The sequence below is a fragment of the Herpailurus yagouaroundi genome, unplaced genomic scaffold, assembly GCF_014898765.1.
Source record: "Herpailurus yagouaroundi ecotype Mexico unplaced genomic scaffold, PumYag 202, whole genome shotgun sequence".
In the NCBI taxonomy this organism is placed as follows: Eukaryota; Metazoa; Chordata; class Mammalia; order Carnivora; family Felidae; genus Herpailurus; species Herpailurus yagouaroundi.
Genome location: NW_024412433.1, coordinates 17,991,337 through 18,013,565, shown reverse-complemented (window position 1 = coordinate 18,013,565; position 22,229 = coordinate 17,991,337). Strand labels below are relative to the sequence as shown.

General features: G+C 44.4%; 1 long non-coding RNA gene across 2 annotated transcripts in view; it reads left to right on the top strand.

Annotated features, from left to right (window-relative positions):
- The first annotated feature begins 7,012 nt into the window (after nt 1-7,012).
- Nucleotides 7,013-22,229, top strand: part of LOC121014512 (uncharacterized) — a 384,362-nt gene continuing 369,145 nt past the window's right edge. The window contains exons 1-3 of one of the 2 annotated variants that reach the window (XR_005783257.1): nt 7,013-7,166; nt 7,442-7,566; nt 9,149-9,219. This is a non-coding gene — a long non-coding RNA (uncharacterized LOC121014512). The remainder of the gene's footprint in view (nt 7,167-7,441; nt 7,567-9,148; nt 9,220-22,229) is intronic. The other variant, XR_005783256.1, reaches the window with a different exon arrangement.

Below are 22,229 nucleotides of genomic sequence, written 5' to 3'. Positions count from 1 at the left end.
CAACAAATTAGGATGTTTGAAAGAAAATACTGGATTGAAATTTGGAGCAAAATTGTAGGCATGGTGGCTATGAAACCCTACTGGGTGAGGCAATGAACAATTGACGTTAGCCAATGTATCTTGAGTCCTGTCAGGTAGTGATATGCCTACAATTTTGACTTTCTTCTCATACCTCCTTTGGTGGTAGCCACTTGAATGATCATCTATGTATTTACTGTAAAGAGGACTGTGAACTATATATATCGGTCATTTTGGTTCCATCTCCAGACATAGGTGGTAACAACCAATCCTGGCCACCTTCCAGTGCCCAAGTGTGAAGCCAGAGGTATTGGAAAGAACAAAGGACTAGGGGTCAGTTTAGGAACCATGAAAGAAAATCAGTTTTTTGATTTATTTTTGATCCAAGTGTCTGCCCACCCTTCCTCATGGGATTATGGTGAGCATCTAATGAAAGCATGCATGTGCCCTCATGGGATTTTCTCTCTCTCTCTGTCTTCCTCTCTCTCTCTCCCGCCCTCCCTCTTACTCCCTCTACCCTTCATTCACCTGCACCCTCTTTCTCTTTCTCAAAAAAAAAAAAAAAAAAAAAGAAAGAAAGCATGCATGTGAAATATTTTATTCAAAAAGTGCTATACCAGTATAAGACTTGGTATTAGATTATGCCAAATAGGGTATGTTCTTATTTTCAGCAACTTTTTTTTTTTGGGGGGGGGTGTATCATCCATGTTCTCAGCTCTGTTGTATGGATTCCTAGAGAACTATTAAGAAGCATTGGCAGGTACTACAAATTCTTTCTTATCAGGGTTTTCTTGGATGGCAGAGAAATCATATTTTATGTCACTTTGACCTGACTTCACTGCTGCTGACTGTGGTTCATACGTTTCTGAAATGTAATCTAATCAAGGGAAAAGTAGACATTTTTCTTCCTGGAAAGCCCTGTAGGTTTGTCACATTGCTCTGAGCAATAGTGGTTGAATTTCCAAATTTCTATCAGTAAGGGAGCAACAACATAGTCTTGGTAAGAAGAGGGGAACCAGTGGGAAGAAGCCTCTGTCAAGAATATGTAAGAAAAGAGACTAAAAAAGAATCCAAATCTGAAGGTCTTCCACTCCAACCCTGCTGAGTGTTAGACAGATTGAGTGTATGCAGAAGGCTTTAGCAACCCAGCTTTGAATCCCAACAAATAAGATTATCTACCCAAAGCAGCAGCATCTGGCTTGACCCGGGAATTGAGGCATATAAAAATAGTTATGGGGAAGTTTTAAAGAAGAAAACAGATGTCGTTTTAAAATTGGGATGGGATCTATTTGGTCAATGACTATTTATATGGGTGTGGTCAAATCAGACACGCTTGAAAGATTTGCTTTTTATAATTCACCACAGCTTATTACAAATGGCAGGGTTGTACCAGTATGGGTATGGCTTGCTTTAAGAAAATCCAGTATTTATAACCCCATGAGTTTATAAATGGATAAACTAAGGGATGAATATTTCCATTGTAAAATGATTCATTTATGGGGTTTTCTTCCAGAATCTTTAAAAGATGACTTGGTTTACAAATATGGTTTGCTCACGAGTTTTCAGAAACACATCTGAGAAAAATATAAATGCACACACACATGCTCAGCTGGATTTAGATTCTTCATTAAGGTAGGTAGATGCTACATTATGTCTCAGGATGACTACACCTGCTATAGCCTTGTTCTTCCTGCATATAGCCAGCTCACTTAACAATTAAGAACTCCTTATTGTTGAGAGAGGCAATCTGCCATGGGCTCTGTACTTTTTTGGTGCACATGCCAAGAATGCAAAGCTTCGACTCTTCTTCATCTGGACTGTTTCTCAGGGTTATTATGTTTACTGTGAACAGACTTGAGGGATATGGTAACGTCTCTCTTTGGAATAAAAAACAGGTTTGTTTACTGCTTACCAGAAGAATATCATGGGCCTTAGGCTCAGTGTTCCTCGTCTGTATTGCAAACCCATTGTGTGCACAGCATCCATCTGGGCTGACAGCATTCCTCCAATGGGACTTGATGGCAAGGGGAATTGGTACACGTGCTGGTGCTCATGCTTCTTGCTGCACCATGGGTAATAAAGTCTTCTGTCTCTGACCTGAGTGTCTCATGTTTTCTGCAAGCACCCATGAAATAGTAACCAGCTAACTTATTGGTTTGTGTGTAGGGTAGAATCAAATCCCAGACCTGACCGTGATTTCAATTTGATTGTGTTGGGCCTTGATCTGTGGATTTGGGGCTATCTGGGCACTTAGTTGACTTGACGTAAAAGGCATCTATGACTTTATTTTTCCATCTTTTATTTATCTAGGACCGCACACTAAAGTAGTTATTTTATTGTCATAGGTCTAAGCTACAGCAGTTGATCTTTGGCTAGATTTTTGTGATTATTTTTTTCTCTTATATTTAGAAAGGGGAAATCTTTGGTGCTATTGAATTGGCATTATATTCTCCAAGCTCAACTCCACATTATACATGGAAGGGAGAAACGAATATTATTAAGGAATCTGCATGTTGGGACTGAGGTTGTATGTACAACTTATGAACTGACTGTGTATATAGGCTGTGTATTTTAAAAGTATCTTAAAAATTCTCTGTGTGTGGTTACCTGTGTATGGAGTGCATTACTAGAAAGTATCTACCTGGACCACATGACAGATGTGCTTTGTGTTCTGAAAATTAGAATTCTGGGTCCAGGAATAGGTTTACTTCTTTTGCTCTCTGGGTTGGGGTCAAGTGTCTTATTTCTTGGATGAACTTCAGCACATTTGGGAAACAAAAGATACTCCCTGTGGGATAGAATACATATGTGGGCATTTGCATGGGTGACTTTGTAGATCTGATTTGTTGCGTATGTTTGTGAATGGACATGGCAGTGTCCTGGATTTGTCCTGAAGGAACATATAGAAATGATCCAAATGAATGCCATTCTCTTCAAATTATCACCTTGTGAAACTGTATGTTATTCCTAAGTCATTGCCAATATTATGGCTTAAACTTTCCTATAACTCCTTTTATGGTGGTGTGTCAGAATCTGAGGTCCAATGGTTATCAACCTTTGTGCTCTTTTCCCAATTGCCAAAAATCATTTAAGAGGCAATTCAAAGGTTAAAGTGGGGAATCAAATGGTGTAAAAACACTAAGACATAAAGACCAAAAACCCCCAAAAACCCACTAAGCCATATAAAGTAACAAAATTGATTTGCAAGTGGAACCCAAAGGCTATTGTCAAGTGAAATTACAGAAATCTCTCAGAACTAAGTGTATGGCTTCCCAAATGTCAACTATGAAGGGCTCACAATAAATATGTTTATATTAGTCAGCTTGGGCTTCTAAAAGAAAATATCATACACTGGGTGGCTGAAACAACAGACATTCTGGAAGTTCTGGAAGTTGGAGAGTCTAAGATCAAGGTGCTAACTGATTTGGTTCCCAGTGAGGACCTTCTTCCTGGCATGTAGATGTCATCTGTGATCTTGTGTCCTCATGTGGCAGAGAGACAAGGGGCTTTGGTGTCTCTTCCTCATCTTATAAGGGTACCACCTCCATCACTGGGGCTTCACTCTTATGACCTCACCTAAACCTAATTACCTTCTAAATGCCCTACCTCCTATGACCATCACATTGAGAGCGAGGGCTTCAACATATGAATTTTAGGGGGACACCAGCATTCGGTTCACAATGGCATTCATCCTGTTACATTTAGGGCCATGGTTGAAACGTACTGGCATGTCAATACCACTGTGAGTCTGTGTGGGATGGTGGATGAGTATGTGCTTCATGACCATGTGTGCAACCTATTAGAATTGGTCCCAACTGGTTCATCTTTATTCAATTCAGTGCTGCAAGCTCTGTGAAAAACCAAGTCCTTTAATATCAGTGGGGCTTTTTAATGACTGGTGGGTGACATGCTGGTCTCAAACTTCTGCCATGTTTCTGGAGACATGGCCTTTTCCCCCATTTTCATGATTATAGAGCAGGTGCAGGGAACTTGGACATCATTTGGTACACTGTTTCCCAAATTTCAGTCACTTTGTGTCATGATTTTGCAATAAATATGTACCAACTGTATCATTGTTAACTCATTTTCCTGAAAGTAACTCACTTGGAAAAACCACAAATTTATTTAAAAAGGAGACTCTGTATTAGTACTATAATTGAAAACCCATGTGACATAAATACAAGATAACCATAAAATACATACACAAAAATGAAATAATGTTATTAAATTCTAACTAAATTCTGATTCTCCTAACCAGAGTTCTAGGTTTTTTTGTTTTTGTTTTTTCGCTAACAGGAGAGATTAGCAAGTGCTGGAGAGATTTTAAGAACATATTAAGGCTGTGAAGGGTTATTGCACCTGAATTTGTTTGTGCCTTATAGCTACATTCTTGGATAGTCCCCACCCACACTGAGTCTGGTTTTGGCCATGTACTTTGCTTTGGCCATCAGACAATAGCAAATGTCATGCTACCAGGGGCTTGATAAGTACTTGCACATTGGGGCTTTCCCTCTCTTACTATTCTTGGAAACTTTGACCAACACATGAACAAGCCTGGGCTAGCCTGCTGGATGGTGAGAGTCACATGACCCAGCCACCCCATCACCCCAGCCAACAACCAACTAGTGACAGGGCATGTGATTAGCTAACCCTAATCAATTTGCTGGCTCCAACCGCAATAACGAGCTCAGCCTGGGTCACCCGATCCTGGCCCAGCTTAGCAGAGCCAGTAGACCCATAGGTGTGAGAGTACTAATAAACGGTTGTTGTCTTGTGCCGTGAAAGCATTTCAGGGTGGTTTGTTATTGAGCACAAATTAATTTCGATCCCAAAGTAAGATTTGTGCCATGCAGCTGATAGCACAAAATTTTCCAGTACAATTTTTTCAGGGTTGAATTTGAGTTCGGCCATCCAGTCTTACGTCTAGTGACATATATTCTGTACTTCAGAGAACTCTGATTCAGTCTGAGTTTCACCTTTTAAGTTTAACAGCTGAAGGTCCAGAGAGGTGACGTGACTTTTTTTTTTTTTTTAATTTTTTTTTTCAACATTTTATTATTTTTTGAGACAGAGAGAGACAGAGCATGACTCTGTCTCGGGGGAGGGGCAGAGAGAGAGGGAGACACAGAATCGGAAACAGGCTCCAGGCTCCGAGCCATCAGCCCAGAGCCCGACGCGGGGCTCGAACTCACGGACCGCGAGATCGTGACCTGGCTGAAGTCGGACGCTTAACCGACTGCGCCACCCAGGCGCCCCAAGGTGACGTGACTTTACCCAGGCTTCATAGTTAGCTAGTGACAAAGATGATGCTAAAGTTTAGATGTGTGCGGTCTATTTCCAGAGCAATTTGCTGCCTTCTTCAAGATTGCTGTGTTTAATCATAAAAAAAATGATGAGTAAGGTTTTAGGGAGATATTGTGTCATCAGCTTATTTTGTCTGTATCCTCTCATGAAAGCAGAAGAATTCAAGTTAACCCACAGAATTGACAAAGGTCATTAATTAAAAAAAAATTTTTTTTTGGACTATCTGTGTTCTGGATTGAATTGTAGCCCCTTCAGCCACAAAGGTACATTGAAATCTTAACTCCCAGTACCAGTGGATGTGACCTTATTTGGAAATAGAGTCTTTGCAGATGTAATCAAGTTAAGACAAGGCCATACTAGGTGAGGGTAGTCCCTAAATCCAGTGAATAGTATCCGCATAGAGAGAGAGATTTTGACACAGAGACACCCAGAGGGGAGATAGCCATACAGATGGAGGCAGAGATTAGGATTATACTGCCACAAATCAGGGAATGGCAAGGATTGCTGGCAACCAACAGAAAGTAGGAAGAGACAAGAAAGGATTCTTCCCTTGAGCCTTCAAAGAGAGTGTGTCCCAGCATTGATTTCCACCTTCTATCTTTTGGAACTGAGAAAGAATAACTTTCTCTAGTTCTAAGCCGCCCAGTTGGTGGGACTTTGTTAGGGTAGCCCTAGGAAATGAAGGCATCTTGCCTGTTCACTTCTGTTGGCAGTAATATTCCACCTATGTTACACCTTAAATGAGATGTGAAGCAGAGAAACCGATAGAATAGGAAGGCTAGGGATTAAAAAACAACCTCGTGCATCCCCTTAAAATAAGGTACTGAACAGAAACACCTGCATGGCTGAGAGCTGGGGCTATATAGATGGTAGGAGTGCAGCCTGGTCTTGGGTTTCTTCCCATCAACAAAGGAGGCACCAAGGCCACCTCGTTCCCTTTGGGCCACTCTGGCTCAGACCTGGGGCGGCAGAGCGAATCTACCAGACAGGATCTTTTTCAAAGTTCATAAAAATGCAGAAATTCAGTCTTCGTGGGGGAAGTTAACATTCACCAAAGAATTCCCTGTGGGTTCATTTTATTTGGGGTGTGACAAACATCTCTATCTTCTGTCAGTGAAACCGTCTTCTAGGAGTGAAGATACCCAGATACACTCAGAGTCGACATTCCCTCATTTCTTTTCCTAATTCTGTTGTGATGCAAATGCTGGTTTCCTTACACAGGAGAAAGTGTTGCTGGCGCCCAGTGAATTCCTACCTTCTGCTCAGGGTAGTACTTCCTTTGCATGGTTGCATTAGTCATTATCCATTTACAGTCATTTACATTTTGAAATCCTTATCCTGCTGCATCAAAGTATTAATGGAGGGGGATATAGGGCAGCTGCACCAAGGTAATTTACTTGGCTTCTGAAAACCTCCTCCAGATAATCCAGAAAAATCTGTCACATGGGACCCCAATTTGTCTGATTACCTTTTTCTGACAGATGCTAGGGTCATATGCTCAGACTTTTATTTTTGTTGCTTTCATTTGGTTAATTCTATTAGTGGCTTACTCCGGACATGAAAGTCATTTGCTATTAAAAACAAATGTCATCTCAAAAGGAAAATCCCAAGGCCGCCTTTCCTTCTGATCTCCCTGTCAACAGCAGAGTCTAGATGTTCAAATCAAAAGTGTTGCTTTGCATTAATTGTCTTCTATCCACTGTACCTCTTTAGTATTTGGGAAATAATGCCTCTGAGTGAAGGAGGAAACAGAGGTCCTGATTATTGGGTGAATTTGAAGCTGTCCCTCAGATCGGATCTGGATGGCACAACCAAGTCTGATGTCAACCCTGAAAATTTTGCTGGTGAGTTTGTCGGTGACTGCCAGCTGCCTCAGAATAACCTTGCACCCCTTCTTCCTCAAGTGTTAATTTGTTGGGGCTCCCAATGTGCTCGTCTACAAAGCCCTATTTCCCAGTTTCCCTGCAGCTAGGTGGCCATGTGATACAGTTCTTGCTAATGACGTGTAAGGAGAAGTCTGATGGGGATTTCTGGGAAGATTTTGCTTTCTTAATATAGGCATTGTTCCTCCCTCCTTCCATCCCCACTCTCCTCCTTTCTGCCTATGAAATGTCTCAAGCTGGAGCAGCCATCTTATTACCATGCAGGAGAAGCCAAGAAAATTGCAGAGACTTTGCCCCGGTGCACTTAGCTACCAAATAATGCCAGGAAACGTCTACTTCTAGACTACTTTCATGAGCAAAAGTAAGCACCATTTTATCCGCATCACTGTTAAGTGGGTTTTATTGTTATGTGCAGCCACACTTGATCCTTGGGTGATACCGTGGATTTCTAAGAGCCCAGTGCGCTGCTGTATCTTAAGTTAAAGAGTTATCTAGAGCTGGAAGGAAATATGAGCCAGGGAGGGAAGCCCCGCAGAGCTGAGTCCTGGCATTCCCTGTGTGTGTGTGTGTGTGTGTGTGTGTGTGTGTCAGACTGAGCCTGTTATGGTCTCAGTTCACTCTATGGCTTAGGGCTTTATTGGTGTTCTGGGTAACTTGTCAGAGGGATCCCCTAGGTTTCCATGCCCTTTTGGGGGAATTGCATTTAATGAACAACTGCTTTGTTCATTTCCTCACTAATTTTCCATTCTTGAAAGAAAAAGGAAGCTCTGACTGAGATAATGATATCCTAGTGCCCATTAGGAGAGAACGGTGTACTTCTAAGTGAATTGGGGAGGGGGAAGGATATATTTCTGTGAATTGAAAATGTCATTTTGTATATAAGAAGTCATTCTGAGTAAGGACAAAAATACTCATAAAAACCAGAAATGTAGCTGGATTGGATCATCTCTTTTCCTGACATTTAAAAAAAAAAAATTGTTCCAGAATGTTCAAGTCATTCTTTACCCCTGCAATCTGAAGACTGGGAGTCTCCTGGAGTCTCTTGAAATTATTCTGCTGAACGTGGGCTCAGAGTGTCGGTTGGGGGAGCTAGTTGTACTGCTACCATGGTGGGGAGATCTGTGCTTGTTCCTGGATTTTGGGGGCCTTTGTGGAGTCCCCTCATGGCCTTGGGCCCTGACCTAGAGAAAGACAGCTGGCATGGGCAGACTCCCAGTGTACAGAGGGACAAACATTCTCATGAGGAGAGCAGGGCAGACCTCTCTGGATTTGCTTGCTCTTGATATCTGAGTAAGCTCAGAGATTTCTTGTTTACTTTTTATTGCTCTGGCTATTCTCTTCATATAGCTTGACATAAAATGTACCTCTTCAGGTAGCAAGTAGGAGACAGGACAATATAATAATCCACAACTTGGTCTCAGTTCATCTGGAAGAACTGGGTTCTGCCCTAGTTCTGCCATTGACATGCTCGCTGACCTCAGGTAAGTTACTTAGCTTCTCTGAACCTTGGCTTCCCCATCTATAAAATTAAGTATTCAGAGTATCTGTTATTGTTGCATAGAAAACAACCATAAAATCTCAGGGGCAACCAGTAATATTTCTCACTCACATGCCGCTGGTCAACTAGGGGAGTGCTTTTCCAGATTGTTGAAGCGTGAGCCTCAGGCCCAGCTTGTAGTCTGCTTCATGCAGATTATTCTGGGGCTCAGGCTCGGACAGTGGCTACTCATGGTGGAGTTCTGAAGCTTCTTGGCTGGTGAGCGGAAACTTGTGACCCTCTTTGGGTTTGTAACTCAAACGCTGTCACTTGTGCTGTCACTCCATTGGCCAAAGCAACTTACGTGACCAAGCCCTACGTCCACAGAGTGGGAAATATATTCCTGCTATGGGGGAGATGGGAAATGAGTATTTACTAAACATTCTATTCTAATGATCCTCCCCAGCTTAAATTAAGAGATGTTTTGGAGACTTCCTGAGGATGATGAGAGGCATTCAGCATGGAGCCACACATGTGGTAAGTACTCATGAAACGTTAACTGTTCCTCTTGCTGCTGTCGCTTGCCATGTCTGTTAGTACTATAGGCCCAAGCTCAGCAGTGAGGGAGGCTCTGCAGAGGAATGCATCGAACAGGCTGTGCACTATTCAAGACCTTGCTGGCATGAGAATCAAAGCATTACCTCCTCCACCCCAGCAAGCAGTGTTCTCCTCTTTGACTTCAAATGGGCCTGTGGAAGCTTCTGAAAACTTTCAGAACTCCATTATCATTTTATGGAGAAGAGAGAAGGTTAGGTTGATCCCAGGTTACGTCTGTCCCTTTGGCCCCATAGTCTAAAGCTTGGATGGCAAAGTGTCATTTTCAAGACAAGGGCATTAGTTGAGGTATAAGAATTAACCATAAAGATTTGGAACTTCAACATTTATTTCTCCATTCATTCATTCATTCGTTCACTCATTGAACAAGCAGACATTTATGGAGCCCTGTTACATGCTCCATAAGCACTGTGGTGAGTGCCTTAGATACATTCTGTAAGGAGTAGAGGGCTCAGCAGACTCTGTGGTAATTCCAGGCCCATCTGGGGTTCAGAGCTTAGCTGGGAGCTGGTGGCGAGGCCAGAAGTAGGAAGTCTGAGCTTGCTTATCACCCCTGTGTCACTCATCACTAGTGTTCTTCGTGAGCCCACATCTCCTTAGAGCACCCACTAGGTCCAACTAGACCATTCTTTCAGGTTGCACTGGAATAGTTCAGGGTCCCCAGAGAGCCACACATTGACCTAGTTGGAAATGTACATAGTGCATCACTTGAGTAATCTCCCTGTGATGATGGGGCAACAAGACCCGATACTAGAGTTGGGGGTCATGAGCCTGGGTAGCTGCACGGATTCCATGGCCAAATGGAAGTCTGGGAGTCTATCTAATGATACCCCCTTCCCATTCCCTCTCGATTTCCTGTCTCTGAGATGGGACCTGTGATGCACTGGACAGAGAAGATCTTGATTAATGAATTCCTTATTCTCAAACGACCTAAACTCACAATTCAAACATATGAAGTCAATATAAACTATTTATCCCCATTTTTTTTTCAATGTTTTTATTTATTTTTGGGACAGAGAGAGACAGAGCATGAACGGGGGAGGGGCAGAGAGAGAGGGAGACACAGAATTGGAAACAGGCTCCAGGCTCTGAGCCATCAGCCCAGAGCCCGACGCGGGGCTCGAACCCACGGACCGCGAGATCGTGACCTGGCTGAAGTCGGACGCTTAACCGACTGCGCCACCCAGGCGCCCCTTTATCCCCATTTTTACAGATGAAGAAACAGTCTCAGAGAGGGTTACTTGTCCACTGTTTTGCTACAATCCCAGCTGACCTCACAGATGCTTTCTAGTCTTCATTCCATAATTTTTCCATTCACAGACAGTCTGTTGTGTTGTTCCTTGCAATGCCCTGAGCTTGCCAACACTTATCTGCCAGTGGTGTTTTGAGGAGGCTTGAGGTAGGAGGGGTAAATAAAGAACGAGAATCTTCCCTTCTCCTCCATACCCCAGGGAATCCTTGTATTCTCCCCTCCCCCCCCCCAACCCTGGATTTGTAGGAAAAGGAAGAACCAATCCAGAACCTAAGCCTATTGGAGCCAATCGTATCCTGGGTTGACCGTGATTCAATAGGGCATGGCCACTCTGTGCTGGGTGGGCACCCTTACCTCTCCACCAGTCCTGGCCCCTTGGTGTTTGCTCATCTTTGGCCTTAGCTGGCTGTGGACCTGAGGTCTCTTGGTTGCTTTATCAGTTTATCTCTCTTACCCTTTTGTTGAAGATCTTGACTTCAGAGCTTCAGAATGTTTCACAAATAACAAAGGTATCTGGGCTGCCTGGAGCGTGTGCTCTAGGCCAAAATTCTACTAAGTGCCTTATATCTGCTCTTTGCTCTGAGTGGATTTAATACGTACTCATATAGGTGGTGCTCTCTTCATTTTATAGACAAGGAAACTATGAAGCTCAGATAGGTTATATCTCTTTCTTGGGATTACACAGCTGATAAAAAAGGCTTAATTTTTCTATCACAGAATTCTTTTCAATAATAGTTGCTGATTTGGGTCAGGGTTTTCTAATATGTTGTTTGCAATTCTCAGAGCAACTCTGCTTTCTTTTCCCCTTTATTGCACAGAGGGGTTAAGCAACTTGCCTTAGGTCACACGGCAAATATTATAGTTATGAAGTTCAAGCCTGGGGCTGTCGAGACTCCCACACTCCTCTTCTTCTTCTTGCTGAGAAAGACTTCTTGGACTCCCCCATAATCTCAGACTCCCATGTGTGGCAGAAGACTAATTAAAAGAACAGCGAGGAAACATTTTTCGTTTAAAGGGCAGCCTGTGTGTTTTGTGTGCAGAGGGAGATGGTGGGAAGTGAAATCCTCTTCCCAGTCTTGGTAGTTGGTACCAAGACCCTTACACCTTCTTTCTGATCATCTTTTGTTGGCACCACTATCTTCTCTAGCATTTGACTTCCTGAATCTCTGGTCAACAGCCGTGGCTCTAAGGATTGTCTGTCTGACCTATAACCCCATTCCCCCAAACCATTCGAGGTCTGCCTTAGTGAGGCGAGCCAGGCACAGCCAATAAGAGAATAGCCCCAGCCCGAGAAGCTTCTACCGCCAGTAAGTGAACCAGGATCTTGCCTGGACTCCAGCCCAAGCCCAGAATATGGAGCCAACAGGGGGTCACTGGGAAAGGATATTATTAGCTCATTGCAACCTTTACCATCATTGCTGTGGTTTCACTCTTGCCTTGGAAAAAATTGCCTATTTTTCCTGACTACTCCCTAGCACCCCCACATAAACCCAGATGTTGAAGGGCCCACATGGATCAGGGTGAAGCACACCCAGCTTACCCGCGATGTGGGAAGTGCTAGGTGTTATGCATTTTCTAATCTGATGACATTTTCAGTCCACACTGTCTTTATTTCTCACCTCCTAATTGATTTCCCTGCTTCCACCCCTGCAATTTATTCTTTACTCAGCAGCCACCCTGATCCTTTTATTTAAAACAATTTTTTTGATGTTTTTATTTATTTCTGAGACAGAGAGAGACAGAGCATGAGCAGGGGAGGGGCAGAGAGAGAGGGAGACACAGAATCTGAAGCAGGTTCCAGGCTCTGAATTGTTGGCACAGAGCCCAACGCGGGGCTCGAACTCACGAGCTGTGAGATCATGACCTGAGCTGAAGTTGGACGCCCAACCACCTGAGCCACCCAGGTGCCCCATCCTGATCCTTTTAAATTGTGAGTCTGATCATGTTACTCTTCTGCTCAAAGTCCCCTAATGGTTTGTCATGCTTCTCAGAGAAAAGCCAGAGTCCTTACGGTGGCCTCTAATGATCAAGGGCAGGGGCCAGTAAGCTTTTTCTGCAAAGGGACAGGTAATAAATAGTTTTGGCTTTGGGGGCTGTTGGTCTCTGTGGCAGCTACTCAACTCTGTGAGCATGAAAGCAACCACTGACAACATGTAAATAAATATGTGTGATTATGTCCCAACAAAACTTTGTTTCCAGAAATAGGCAACAGGTTGGCTGTGACCCACAGCCTGTGGTTTGGTGACCTCTACTCCAGGTGACTGGCCTCTGCTACCTCTTGGTCTTTACTATTTTCTCTTGTCCTCTGCTTCAGCCCCGCTGATATCTACAAACGCTCCAAGCCTTTGTTTGGGGCCTTGCACTGGCTGTGCTATCCAGAACATTCTTCCCCTATGTATCTGAGTGCCTCCTTTCTCATTTCTTTCAGGTTTCTGCTTCAGTGTCATTGCCAGAGAGCCCTCTCTGGCCACTCTGTCTGCAATAGCGACCTTCTCGTTTTCTTAGCACCTCACATTCTTTTCTCTGCTTTATTTTCCTCAATAGCCCTTGCTATCAGCTGCAATATTTATTTATGGAACAAATACGTGATTTCTTTGGCAAATATTACTGAGCGCGTTCTTAATTCCAGGCAATACTCTAGGTGCTGGAATTCCCTAAAGAACAAAGCAGACAAAGCCTTCTATCATTGGACTTTAAGTCTAGCTGGGGAAGAGAGACAGTGAGCGCAGTGAAATCAAGTATGAATGTGGCAGGTAGAGATAAGTGCTCTGGAAGAAATTAGGCTGGGCAAGGGGACAGGTTTGGGGGGTCTGCCTCTGTTTCTCTCTCAGTATTCATCTTCTGACTGGCATCATTGCTAAGGTTTCCCGAGTTACAGCAATGGTGACATTAACTCCCTTTGCTCAGCTTGGAGCCTGGCGTTGCAAAGCTGTTGTGTCTGACAAAATCCCGGTGCCGACAGGGGGCGCCACAGACTGTGCAGAACTGCCTGCGCAGAGAGGTGTGATCCAGCCAGGGGCAGCCAAGCTTCGGAACAGGATGGAAAGGGAGGTGAAGGCTGCAGTGGAGGGATGGGGAAGTTGGAAGTTGTGGGGATGTAACAGAATCTGAACACAAACTGCCTGCGCCGCAAGTGTTTTTCATGGAGCGCTGCCTAAACTACCAGGCATTGCGGGACAATGCATTTCTGAGTCGGATGCTTAATAAATCAGCCAGGCATGCATTATTATGCCGCCACGGAGCCCTTGTTGTGTCTTAATGCTCAATTATACAGCACAGAATCTGGGTCGGGCTTTCTATCATCTTGGATGTGTGGCAGAAATGGCCTGGCTCTAATTGCTCTACATGGGAATGGGTTCATTTGAGTTTGGCCGATGACTCACGCTGATTGACAATTAGATTGAAGGGACCTCGTGGAGAATCACAGGCCCAGACAGCTCTAGACCTTGAAAGAGATCTTAGAAGTGATCCTAGTCCAATCTGCTCCTGCTGCAGATGGGGAAATTCAGGCTCCCGGAGAGGAAGTTCCTTGCTCAAGGTCATCAGATAAATAGCTATGGGGGCGCAAGTCAGGCTACCTATTCTGCATCAAATACTGTCACACCCCAGGCAGATTCTCAGGACGGCCACCTCCGCCCTTCCTATGTCTGCCGCAAATGCCATGGACACTGACATCTGACTGAAGGTGAAGACCAGCCGGAAGAAGATGTGCCTCATTGACTTGAATAAAAATGGACAACCGGTTAAAAAAAAACAACAACAGACTTCCATATTTTATGGATCCCTGGGGACCCAGTGAACTCATGCTCCCAGATTAAAGGAAAGAGGAAAACCATACCCTTCTTGCTGAACTATGCTGCCTGCTGGTTCCCCAGTGCCCCAGCAGTCTCTGGAATGGAGATTGTCATATGTGACAGCTGGAGAACATTATCGCTTGAAGGTTTGCATTCGGGCTTTTATATGTGATTTACATAGATCTGCATACTGTATGCTATGGGCATTGTTTTCTGTTTCGTTCTAGCCTCACAGCCTCCTTTCTCTAAGCTCAGTGGGTATTTTGGCTTCCTCAGTGACTCTGGGTGAGACAAGTACTTGGCTAGAGTTTGATCTAGAGAAATACCTGGAAGTTCCACCTCAAGGAGAGGCTCTGGGGCAGAGCCGCTGCTGAGCCAGTGACGTGTTGGAGCCCTGTGGCTGTCATTTCTCGTAGGGTTCCATGGTAGAGGCCTGCTTATTGTAGTCCTTATCTAGCTCTGGCCATCTATGTGTATAAATGCCCACGGGGTAGCTTTGACTTTCTGTGTGTCTGGGCCTACATAGTAGCACCTTCAAGATGCCATGGACAGATGACCACATTTGGGGCACCTAGATCAATCCTAGATGAGAAATAGCTCACTTTAGAAAATCACTTGACAAACGTTCTAGAGGCAAACATACCTCTCCTATGACCTGGCAATTCCATTCTCAGGTCTTCCACCAAGGGAAGTGAGTGCACATGTCTACCAAAACGCATGTACAAGAACATCCATAGCTTCATTCATCAAAGCAAAATACTGGAAACTACCCAAATGGACAGGTAAACTGGATATTCTCATACAGTGGAATAGTGCACGGCAACATAAAAGAATCGACTGCTTATATGCAACATGAATGAATCTCACAAATGTTTAATGTGCAGCAAAAGAAAACAGACACAAAGAAGCCATACCACAGGATTCCACTTATATGAAGTTCAAGAACAGCAAAGCTGGGCTGTGTTGATAGACTTGAGAATTGTGGTTACCTCTGGGGAGGGAGATGGACCAGGAAGAGGCATGGGATGGGAAAGGCTTCTGGAATCATGGGAATAATGTTACATATGTAAACATTTATTCACTTCAAATGTGTGTACTTTACTGTGTGTCTGTTATCCCTCAATAACACTGAAGAAGAGGATGAAAGGAGTCTGCTTAGAAGGCGCCCAGTGCCATTCTGGTAATGTCCCATGTCTCTGACTTCCAGGACTTGAACTCTATTTCCAGATTCCTGATACCAATTTGTTGTATGGATTACGCTTTTCAACATTTCCTGCTTGCCTGCAGGTTGATGTTCAAACATGCCCTAAGCCTGCTACCAGCCTCTGTGTTTGTACAACACATGCACACCTTCAAATTTGTCCAACCTCAAGTTGAGCTGATGGTGTCAGAGTTCACCTGCAGCAGAACAGCTCTTTCAGGATCTTCCTTCTCCACTCTCCAGCCCACTCAGTCTAACCCTTAGTAGTCAAGATGAGATGGGCCAAGGAACTCCTCATACCATATCCTCCCTCAGTTCCCCACTGCTGCCACAATTTCCAAGGGGCATCTGTAGAGGGACACTCCATTACTAGCTGGATAATAAACTCTGGGTGGTCTCAGGGAGCTGGATTACACGGACTCATCCAGACTCCTTTGGGGTAAGCTAATGGCCAACTGAAGGCTTGGAATAAAAACAGACCCCTCCCCTTGGGCCCTCTCCTCGAGGATAGGGATGGCAAATACTTCATGCATGGGTCAACCCATCCTCTCTGGCTCCTTCCTACCCTATGGCAGACATTAATCATTGATTAGAGCACTTATCTTTTCTTTCTTTCTTTTTTAATGTTGATTTATTTTTGAGAAAGACAGAGCGTGAGTGGGTGTGGGATAGAGAGAGAGGGAGACACAGGGTCCAAAGCAGGCTCCAGGTTCTGAGCTGCCAGCACAGAGCCTGATGTGGGCTTGAACTCACAAACCATGAGATTGTGACCTGAGCCGAAGTCGGATGCTCAACCGACTGAGCCACCAGGTGCCCGGATTAGAGCACTTTTTTAATAAGCCTGGGTGGAAAAGCTCTCCAAGGAAACACAAGAGACAAAGTGTATGCTCAAATCTCTGGAGAAGAGCTGCCCTCTTAAGGCCTAGGGAGGGGAGCACTTCCTCCCAAACAAAAGGTAAACCTGGGACCAGCTACGAAAGGAACAGGAGAGAAGGAAGCTCTAGGTCTGGTTCTTAGAAGTAGATGTCAAGAGAATTTGCCCATGAGGGACTTGCTAAGGAAATACTTCCAGGTTTTAGAAGGGGATGAAGGGGCAAACAAGGGAATGTTCTCAGGCAAAAGGCACCCAGAGGTGGCTTAGCTCAGATTGGCAGAGGCATTCTGGAGTATAAGTTACTCTGGCCATTGTCCCAGGGAGCTGGGCTTGCAAACCTTTGCCTCTGTCCATCGTTGATCAAGGACCTTCCAGGGGAGGTAAATTCCCAGGCACTCCTGGCTACCAGTGTGCCGGGAGTGCTCCAGTGGCCCAAGGGCAGCCCTCTAAAGATGAACCTCAGGTGTAGGTGTGGAAAGTAAAGGTGTGCCCAAACTGGGGCACATGGAAACGGTAAAATATGAACACTCTCCACTACTAAAAGCAATTCAAAAAGACAAAACAGTTTCAAAAAATGTTTATTTTTTTATTTTGAAAGAGAGAGAGAGAGAGAGAGAGAGAGAGAGAGGAGGGAGGGGCAGGGAGATTAGGAGAGAGATCCCCAAGTGGGCTCTGCGCGGCTAGCTTGATCTCACAAACCATAAGATCATGACCTTCACGGAAATCAAGAGTCAGACGCTTAGCCAACAGGCCCCCCAGCAGTGTGGTCTTGCACCCTTTTCCACTATGGGGAGGAGTGTGGGCAGGGGAGAGGAAGAGGGTGATTGCGCTCCTCATGATCAATGCCATCCTGTCCCCCACCATAATTGTCCCTCACGGATGGACAAGGGAGGAAGGGTACTGCCTCTAGATGCAACCATTACAAAGGCACAAAGGGATCTCCCCAGGAGAGGCTGCCAGCTCCTCACCCTCATGCAAAATCCACTTGATTCCTGATCACTTCTGTTTTCATAGCACCGTACAGTACCAGAGTGCTTTCCTATGCCTGGCGTTACTTTCGTTCCGTGAGGTGGGCAGGGATTGCTTTCCATCAGTCACATAACACAAGGGGTTGATGCGCTTACTGGTATACTTTGTGCTGCTTCTCCAGTCGGTTTGTATTTTTGTCTAGAGCGGACCCTCCTTGCCCGTATCCGCAGCTGAACTGGCAGGGTTAAGGAGCCCTGTTAATTCCCTACCTTTAAACACACCTCTCCTTGCTCTAAGTAATAGAATGATTTTTTTCTTTTTCCTTTTGTGCAAAAAAGATCAAGACTCTGGACACCTGGCCCCAGGGTTGGCTCAGCCCAGCTGCTAACTGTAAAAATTCTTTAACCTCTCTGGGCCTCAGTTTCCTTGTTTGCAGTTTAAAGAGGTTGGCCTAGATTACAACTCCAGTCCTTGTTCTGAAATTGTGTGCACGCACGGCTCTGGGTTATGAGAATTGTGTTTCTTTGTTCATTAGGAACAAAGAGCAGGACTCAGATTTTAAAGGTTGCTACTATATTTTAGTTTCAATACCTTACTTTTTAGGTAACGTTTTTCTTTAAGAGGAGGGAGCTGGCTGGTGTAAGGGGACCTGTTTTTTTCTTTTCTTTCCTTTCTTTCTTTCTTTCTTTCTTTCTTTCTTTCTTTTTTTTTTTTTTTAAACATTAAAGCCCCTGTCTTCAGGGAAGAAGAGGCTGTTGGATGTGTTTTGAATGTTTCAAATCAAAGCCTGCCAAGGGAAGGGTAGAGAACAAGGGAAGGGGAGCTATAGGTTTCAATAAGCACCTTCTTTCAGCAATTTTAAGAATTTCACTTATGAGGATAATGAAATCTTCAGAAACTGTAGGAGACATACCAGGAAAAAAATATGATTCATCAGTGGAATTTTTTTTAGATACTCTCTGTCCCTACTCCATGTGTCCATCAGGAGGGTCCTCTCTGCAGACTCTGAAGTCTTTTGCACCCTCCCTGGATCTTTGGGAGCTTGAACGAACAGCATCCGGGCTCGCCGTTGACCACCCTGGCTCCTGGGGCCTCAATTGTCACTAATGTGTAGCTCTGTCTCCGCATGGCAAACGTTTGCACCTACAGCCCAGGCCAATACTCGTTCCTCTGCGTCCGGCTTCTCACAGCGTCGCTTTAATCAAAACAAAGATGTGGATGTCCTATTTCTGTGTTGACTTCTTTTAGATGTGGAGTCTGCACGCACCCTGGGGTGTATGCGCCTCATTTGGGTCCATCTGTCCATGCAGGCCCTGATAGGGAGCGTGCCCTGCTTCTGGTAGAGAGAGAAGTGGATGAAGCTGGCCTCTTTCCTTTTATAGGTTTTCTTGAGATTTTGCCAACATTCGTTCCCAGCTATTTAAAGATTAAGAAAAGGAATACATTTTTGAGAACTTAATTTGATGTAATTTCAGGAAAAAAACAACGCATACAGTTAGAGAAGGTGATGGAAAATCCTCAAAGACCCCGTTGAAAGGACGAGTTGATGTTTAATGAAAAGCAGTGGGTGGGGGTGGATTCTGTACATTTTCAAGGATCAAGTTACCTGCAAAGAGAGAGAAATTGTGGGATGGGTATAACATAAACAAAAAAGCAGAGTTCAGATGAGGACTTTAAGAAATTAAAATCAAAAGGGACGCTTCAAAAAAAAGAGTCCATCTTGGGTATTAACCTCCAACATGGAAATGAAAACAATTTTAAAAAGCTCTAAATAAAAAGACAACCCACATTTGGGCATACTTCAGATCTTTTGGCCTCTAGCTTTCTGTGGGAAGCTATAGTTTCCCTTCATTTGCTTGCTGGGTCTACCATTTGTTTTCTACATGTGCATCTAGGATTTCTTACTGGCTCTCCAAAGCTGTGCTGGCTTCAAAAAGGAGGGCATTTCGTGGCTCTTGTATGTGAGGCGCTCACAGTATGTGAATCCAGCGTAATGGTGGACAAACACAGAGCAGTAACCAGGAGACTTAGCGTTTTGGTTGCATCTCTGTTTCTCACACACGGAGTGACTCAGGGGAAATTACTTTCTTTCTCTGAGACTCCATTCTCTCACTATAACATGAGACCCTTTCCAGCGCTGTCTGAAAGTGTTTTCTATGATGATGGAAACATTCTATTTCAGCAGCGTCCAATATGGTAGTCGCTAGCCACATGTGGCTTTGGAGCCCTAGAAAAGGTGTGGCTGTGGAATACATTTTTAAGTTTATTTAATTTCAGTGGCCACACGTAGCTAGTGGATAACACGTCGGACAGAGCAGTTTTATTTTTTACTTTTTAAAATATTTCATATATGTAGGCTGTATGCCCAACATGGGGCTTGAATTTACCACCCCGAGATCAAGAGTCAAATGCTCTACCAGCTAAGCCAGCCAGGTGGCCCTGGGCAGAGTGGTTTTAGACAGTAGCTGAAATCCCTCTGGTTATAAAATTCCATGATTCCATATTCTGGTGCATAGGCTTGCATTGCTAATCATTCACAAACATTCATCAAATCATTATTTGGGGTCTTGCCTGATCCAGGTGTACTTTTAATTCCTAGGGAAACAAAGATGAGTAAGGCAGAGCCCTTGCTCCTCAGGGGCCCATAGTCTCGTGGGAAAGAATCATAAACTTCTAGAAACTGTAGGCTGTTGAGGCTTGAGACTCCTGGGAAAATGAAAAGGAGAGCCAGCCTTCGTCAATATCCGTTACACATGAGTCTGTAGCATTTGCTGAGCAAGGATGTCGTGCCAGGAAGTTTGTCCAAGCTAGGTCTGGCCCACTTTTCCTCCCTAACCTTAGCAGCTAAAAGTAATCTGGACATTTGCCAGCTGCTGAGTCAAAACCTGGTTATTTTTAGCCTTTGGGAACCTTGAAACCTAGTTAGGGTAAATAACCTAACAGAATGGGACTGAGAGATTCAGCTTTTCATTCAGCAAATAAGGACTATGTTCGTGTTGCATGTCAGATGGTCTAGACATCAGGATATGGCCACACAGCAGATAGGTGTGGGCCTTCTACTTGGGGAGCTGGCCCAGCATTCGAGGGGAAGAGGAAGACATCACACAAGCAAATAGAGACAGTGATTTTAAACAGTATTGAGAAGAAAAGAAGATGTTGGCAACTAATAAATGTAATAATAGCTTAAAAATATCATTTATGACAACCTAACCAAATCTGCTGGTCTCCAGCTTGTGGTCTCTGGGTAGCTATTAGTATGGGGCTAGTGGTCTAGAAGTTAAAAAAAACCAAAACCAAAAACAAAAAAAGTAAAAAATAAAAAAGTTTCCAGGCCTGGTTGTGCTCCTCAGTTTGGTGTAAACCTGGGGAAACAGAAGCTTATTTCTTGGGATACAATAATATAATGTGTGTGAAATCAAGTAAGCACTCTGTAACAGTAAAGGTCCATTATTAAAAAAAAATTTTTATTGTTTATTTTTGAGAGAGAGAGACAGAGTGCAAGAGGGGGGGATGGGCAGAGAGAGAGGGAGACACAGGATCTGAAGGAGGCTCCAGGCTCTGAGCTGTCAGCACAGAGCCTGATGCAGGGCTTGAACTTGGGTCCGGCGAGATCATGACCTGAGCTGAAGTCGGTCACCTAACCGACTGAGCCACCCAGGCGCCCTGGTAAGAGTCTATTATTATTGCTTAGGCTCCATAATCTCCTGGTTGATAGTAGTTGATTAGTTGAGGACTTGTGGTTCAGCCCCCCGGGAAGGGGAGACCCAGGAGAGGGACCGAGAACATTGTGAGGAATATCTGAGGGGTGCTAAGGGTCAGGTATCTTGGAACAGTGTTCTATGCAGCCCTTGGCTTCCACTGAGAGGCCAGCCCAGTGGTCTGACCCTACTTTACCTAGAACTGCCTCGTCTTAGTTATTCCATATGTTGGATGTATGTGTAAAGTGTTGATAAAAGTACCTTTTGGCAAAAAAAAAAAATGATTTTGGTAACTGGGTGGGTGGATGCTGAGGGAGGCTGGGGTCACCAAGGCTAGCAGGGTGCTGAAGGACTGTGGGCCCAACTCTCCCTACCCCCTTATTGTGAGGTTTTACTTCCTTTTAGGACCCAAAGGGTGTGAGCTGTGTGACCATTAGGAACCTGGGAGAATCCCTGAGGCAGAATGGGAAAGGAGCAATGGTTTCGGTTCCCACTCTGTTGTCCAAGTTACACAGTACATGGTGTATCCAAGAACAAGTAACTAGGGATACGAAGTAAGCTGTTACTATATCCTGAATGTGTGGTACAGGCTCTGTGCCAGGCTCTAGAATTCTTGGTGCTCAGGAGCTTCCGTTTGCCCCTGCAATGCGTCAGGGGGTCCCCGTGCCATCCTGTCTCTTTCGGTTTTAACCAATGGGAAGAATGGAGACCCTGAGGGAGGGAGTAGAGTGAGGTCAGTGCATTTATTTGTGCATCTCCTTTGCTGTCAGGTTGCTATGAGCTGGCTGCATCTTTGCACTGAAGGTCATGACTCACACCAGGCACCTGTCTTCACAGAGCTCTGGCTTTCTTTGGGTGTAGATGGCCACGTTTGTCCTGGTGTCCTTTCAGGCCTGGGCATGATAATGACATCCACTGCTGTTGGCCTTGGGGCACTGCCCCCTCTCTTGTGGTTTTGCTACGTCCTCCATACTCCTTTGTAAGTAGTTCTTTTACTAAAACCTCCTGGGATTATCCAAATTTGAGTGAACTTCTCCCTCCTGGCATTCTGACGCGTGTGCATGAGGTATGTACAAATGCTACACCTATCCTGAAGATGAAAAAATCAAGAAATAAAAAGGTTAGGATATGTGTCTGCGTTCAC